The sequence below is a fragment of the Odontesthes bonariensis genome, chromosome 9, assembly GCF_027942865.1.
Source record: "Odontesthes bonariensis isolate fOdoBon6 chromosome 9, fOdoBon6.hap1, whole genome shotgun sequence".
Taxonomy (NCBI): domain Eukaryota; kingdom Metazoa; phylum Chordata; class Actinopteri; order Atheriniformes; family Atherinopsidae; genus Odontesthes; species Odontesthes bonariensis.
Window position 1 is genome coordinate 6,219,092 of NC_134514.1, and position 6,463 is coordinate 6,225,554.

Consider the following 6,463-nt stretch of genomic DNA (forward strand, 5'->3'; position numbering starts at 1 on the left):
GGTGCAAAGAAAAACCAAAGAGCCACTCGACACAAGCCAAAGCTAAAGCATTTACTTTATAATAAAAAAGCACGGCTTCATGGGTAATGTGCCCTTCAATTTTAAAACGTCGGAGTATTGTGGCACTTCATGGCACTCAAAGGCACAAGGTGATGATTTTGTTATATTCAGGATAGATTAGAGTGGTCAGAAATTGTGTGGTTTCATTTAGATTGCGGTTTTTAAGCACAAGGTTTTTCTTTTTTACATATTTCTATTAAATGCTGCGAAAGGATGAGAAAGTGGGTAGAGATGGCATGTCCCAAAGAGCCATGAGCTGAAAGTCAAACCTGGGGATGCAGCAGTGAGGACTTTGAGCTTCTGCATATGGGGTGCCTGCTCAACCAGTTGATGCTAGAATACCCATAAGCCCCTGGTGGCAAAGCCAGAACGTTTTCCAACTAGCAGGGATCATTACTCTCCCTGGGATGACCAGAAACTGACGTCTCATCACTGTTTTTTCCTGCATTGCACACATCTGAAGGGTATATGGTTCATTTATTTGCTCATTCTTGTTTACATACACAGACATGACACCCGTGTAGAAGTGCAGCGTGTTTATGTAACCAATAAGATCAGGAGTCTTTTTATCCATCTAATATAACTGCTTTATCTATTCATCCATTTGTTTCACCATGTGGTTCATCTGTACATTTTGTCTCTAATATGGATTCTAAATGAGATATATTTTAGATTTTACTTGATTTTAGTTTTAGTGTCTGTGGTTTCCTCAGTTTCTCAGATGTTTAGTCTACTTTACTGAGGATTTTGTTTGTTTTCCTTCTTTAAATTCAGAGCAGAGTCCTGCAGAACTTAGGGAAGGACTCGTGAGCTAATGTTTCCAATACGTCGTTTGATCTTTTCTTTTCTTAATCACTCTTTAGAGCAACTTGTGCCATATTCAGTTTGGATGAAAAAATTGTATACAAGTAAAGACTGATTGTTAAAAATTGAGTTTCTGGATGCAACTCCCATTTTGAGTATATGAGTATATAAAGCATTTATTCCCAAAGATGGGTTCCCGACCCACAAATGGGTCACAGGGGATTTTACGTGGGTTTTTTGTTTCTGTTTGTTTTTATTGACGATAGGGAGAAAAACAAAGTATTAACATGCCTTATTTTTGCACTAGCTTTGTTTCATTAACTACAAATTGTGTAAACTGTACTGATCAGCATATAAAAACAATGAGATTCCCTCTTCTGGGATGCATTTATTTCATCTCGCTGTATTTTACTTTGGCATATATTGTCAATAATAGGTGAATAAAAAAAAGTTCAGATTCATCAAATGCCTATCCCTTTTAAATGGCCAGTTTAAGATAATGCTTAAAGGCAATAAAAATAGTCATAAATGTCTGTTAATGCACAAATTCTCTTTTCGAGGAACTAGGCCTAACGTAAATGTGGTCAGGAGGATTTATCCACTTGAAAAAGTGGGTCCCCAGGAAAGAAAATGGGGAAACACTGCTTTAAAGGGCTGGACAGAGGTGTGCTTTGCCCCAGATCACCTCAAGATGCTTTTCGTGTTAAGACGACGGCAACAATTAATTAATAGAAACACATCAGTACACCCAAATCAGTACACCCAAAGACAGCAGCGAATGTAATACTGACTCAACGGTTGGTCTTGCTTATTTGTTTGTCTGAAGTCTCAAGTAATTTTTTCTTGGGCAAGTCAAGTCAAAGTCAAGTCACCTTATTATTGCAATTTTACCTGCAGAATCTGATTTTAATAAAGTGAAAAGACAAGATGTAAGTAACTGTCCCCCAACCCGTATCATATTAAGCTAACGTTAGCTAACTACCGACTAGGCTAACAGGATAATATTAGCTAATTTGACAAGCACTTACTGGTCAGAATAGATCTTTAAAATGATGAACAAAGTTGGAAGTTGTGGTCTGGCTGTCTGAGATGTTGATGCCGCATGTCTTGCACTGTGCTATTCGCCTTTTGGCGTCAAAATGGTAATTACGAAAGCCGAAGACAACGACTCTCGGTCCCCCTCCTGCTGACATGTTGATCCTGCGCTCCTATAATCGATATTATTTTTTTAATTATTCATTTTATATTCAAACTGAAAACATGAACTGAATAACTCTCAAGTCATTCAAGTCATCGTGTCTCAAGTCAAGTCAAGTGCCGAGTCGAGTCTCAAGCATGGGCGTCAATAGGATATGGCAGCTGCCACACCTTGGCACCTTGGCTGGGGAAAATGTAAATGTTAGTTGTTTTTTTTTTCGTTTAAAAAAAAAAATGAATTTATGGAATTACTGTGTTGATTATTCTATTATTTAATACATATAAATGAACTACAAATGAAATTCTGAACAACACAATCAATTGATCTAAGTATCATCTTCCCTTTTGAAATGTGGTATCTCCCAGCCCCCCCCCCCTCCCTCCCATGAGATGACGGAGCCTGGAGGTCAAAGCTGACGTTATTAGCGGGATTTGTTGTTTGCTAATTAATGTAAAATATTAAAAGAAAGCAGAAAACTTTAGATTTATTTATCACCAAAAAAAAGGGCAGGTGATGATGGGTCCAATGTTGCCCCAGCGGCAACTCCGCCGCTAACGCTAATGCTAATGCTAATGCTAATGCTAATGCTAATGATAACAGGGAGATGGAGACGAGTCCATTGTTATCCTAGCGGCTATGTGAGTGAGACTGCATTTGCACACAGATAAGCTACATAGCAGACTTTGTGGTGATTATTGTATATTTATTGATTTATTGATACTGTAGTCATGTGACTATAGTGACCTTGCCATACCTTAGCTTTGGCTGAATCAGAGATGGGGACTAAAGTCGACTCGAGTTGCTGTTTTGATGACTTGTGACTTGACTTGACAAAAAATAAAAGACTTGAGACTCGTCTCGGACTTGGAAGTCAAAGACTCGGCACTTGACTTGAGACACGATGACTTGAATGAATTGAGTGTTAAGCATCTACTACAATTTCGAACTTTGTTCGTCATTTGAAGATCCATTCTGACCAGTCAGTGCTCGTCAAATTAGCTAATATTATCCTGTTAGCCTAGTCGGTAGTTAGCTAACGTTAGCTTGATGTAATACGGGGTGGACAGGTTGGACACATTGGCCAATGATGTTTACTGACAGCTACTTATATCTTGTCTTTTCACTTTATTAAGATCAGATTCTGCAGGTAAAATTGCAATAATAAGGTGACTTGACTTGACTTGACCAAGAAAAAATTACTTGGGACTTACTTGAGACTTGCACATGTGTGACTTGGTCCCATCTCTGGGCTGAATTGACGCCGCTGGACTTTTTTTTTTGTGTCAAGTCAAGTCACAAGTCATCAAAACAGCAACTCGAGTCGACTCGAGTCCAAGTCGCAGTGACTCGAGTCCCCATCTCTGCCTCAGACTGGATCCACCCTGCCCTCATCGGATCACCGTTCGGCCACTTTGGCATCAAAACACAGATGTGTGTGATGCAGCTGAAGCTTGGGCTCTGTTTGTTTTCCGTCCCTGAGCACGGACACATGAAAGTGTGGTGACTGGGACTGCAGCCTTGACCCCAGTGACTGGTCCAACCCCCCGTTCGTGTAGTCACCGTCTTTCTTCTTGTCCAGCAAAGTGGCACCTGCACATATATACAGAACATTGGTCCGCATGCAGACCAATGAAAGTGAAGACAGTGTTCTCTGCGTGAGTAATGATTGACAGCATGTTGAATTACTCACAGAGGCATTAGTCACGGTAAATGTGTTACATGTTCTTGTTCTCTATTCTGTGAGTCTGACTGTCTCGCAGGTTCGTGGATTTCTCCGATTGCCGATGTCAAAACTGCTAATCTTTAAAAGGTTTCTGGCATAAAAAGCTTCAGTTTATCATCTTAACTAATTATCGTGATGGGCAATCTGTGCAGCAAACGCATTCATCAAACGCATTTTTTATTATATTCTATTTGCTTGTTTTTCCTTTAATTGTTTACATATCTTTTATACTGTACGCTGTTCCACCACAATAATTTCCCTATCTATCTATCTATCTATCTATCTATCTATCTATCTATCTATCTATCTATCTATCAAAAAAAAATAGATTCAGCGTTCAGGCAGAGGAAGAAAAAACAAAAAACGGAAAGAGATTCTTTAACAAAACAGGAAAAATCGGGTCATTAGTGACACGGTTTGGAAATCACTGAACATGCTTGTGTTCAGTCCAGCACTCAGTACAAAGTGTTCATACCAGCAAAAGCAAACATGTTTCTGCTGGCAGGAAAAGCTTACACAATGAAGTATCACAGCCACACGCAATACTGCACAAGCATTCTGGGGCACCATCAGGGGTCCAACATTTTTTGCAACAGTGCGAGGGCAACATCATTGGCTAATCTTTGGCTAAAGAGAGCCAGTCAGATCTGTGCTCTCCTCTCATCCCACAACTATCCAAACACTGAGCCGTTAGCGGCTATGATATGCTTTGTTTATCGGGCCACCTGGACGTGCATCTGGTCCACAGGGAGTAGGCCTGTCGGTAGCAACGCCAGATGGAATGCGCATTAATAACCGTGCCTTATGTGTCAAAATCACAAGTGGCAAATGCTGACTTTTAAAGCAGCTTTGAGGTCTTAGAAGCTCAGGAGAGTGAATGAAATAATGATGGTGAATGGTAGAGCAGACAATAATTACTGAGCACTCCGGTTTCAGTTCACTACTTCACTGTAGCTCCCCGTCCTGCGCTAATAGAGAAATGACATAATAGGCTCTGAAGAGAGAAGGGCTTTGACATAAGGTAACCTCTGGAAATAAGAAAAGTCGTGTGGAGATGTAACTCAACTCACTGAAATGAAGTCAGAGGTATCTCAGCATCACAACAAGACGGGTGACTGTGCATAAGAGGAATGTTGCATAACTAACGGGCCTAATAAGAGATGCGAGCGACAGGGATGTGGGGGCTCAATTCAAACCACAAATTCGGCTGGCATGTTGAAATCCAGAAGCAAACCTTTTTCCAAGTATTGAGTAAGACCACTTCATATGCGAGGACTGATAAATTAGATTTTGAGGGATAAAAACTTCCCCTGTTGCAGAAAGCTTTTGGTTCAAAGTCTAACTGGACAGCAGAGCATGAGGAAGCTCTTCCAAATATGCGAGAACAGGACAGTCTGTGAGATGAGGAGCCCCATGAAAGCAGATAATACATTAACATGGGACACATCGGTGCGCTTACTTGGAAGTTTAGTGTCACAAAGTCCAATATGTCATAATAGATTTCCTCACGACTTCCTCCTGGATAAGGTTATCTGTGTGAGATTAGAGCACTAAAGTAGAGGCCATTTTGCCTGAAATGGGGTTTCATTAGTAAAGAAGCTACAATGACGCTTATCTTTGGGATTTACCCCAAATTAGTTCTTCATAAGGACTCAACATAACATTGTATTTAACATCACTGTGCTGTGACACAAAGCCCTCACTCCTACTACTTAGTCTGAGGAGATGAATCATCTCGAGCGAGGTAAAAATGCTAAATTTAAAAGCTCATATGTGTAGTATACAGTGAGATCTGATTTCCTTTCTAAGTTTCCAAACTATATTTTGATTCCAAACTAACTAAAGTATATTCTAACTGCCCAAAGAAAACTAAATTGATATAACTTGTGATTTACAAACATAAATGGCCAAAACAGACTCTTGTGAGGCAAAAGAACACTGGAAAAAATGCCCCTCCAAAAATAAGTAAGAAAACCAACAAATACAAGACGTTTTTGCTTGAAATAAGCAAAAAAATCTGCCAGTGGAACTAGTGAAAATCGTCTTGTCAAGATTTCCTGAAATAAAATGTGATATTTGGGACTTTTGGGATAAAAGCGATCTTGAAATTAGCTTAAAAACCTCTTCAAATGAAAAAAAAAAGCTTGTTTCATATGAAATCCGACTCAAAACAAGATGTTTTCAAGACTTTTTCACTTAACAAGATATTCAAGATGTATTGTATTAAAACAAGTCCCTATATCTGGCTGAAATGGTACTTGTTAGGCAGTTGTGTCTTATATCAAGTGTAATGAGATACTCAATGAGACAAATATACTTGGTAAGATTTAGATTTTTTCCAGCGCTGGAAAAAATGCCCCTCCAAAAATAAGTAAGAAAAAACAACAAATAAAAGACTTTTTTGCTTGAAATAAGCAAAAATAATCTGCCAATGGAACCAGTGAAAAAATTGCTTGTCAAGATTTCTTGAAATAAAATGTGATATTTAGGACTTCTGAGTTAAAAGTGATCTTGAAATTAGCTTAAAAACCTCTTCAAATGTAAAAAAAAAGCTTGTTTCATGTGATATATGACTCAAAACAATTTGTTTTCAAGACTTTTTCATTTAACAAGATATTCCAGATGTATTGTCTTCAAACAAGTCCCTATACCTGGCTGCAATAGAACTTGTTAGGCAG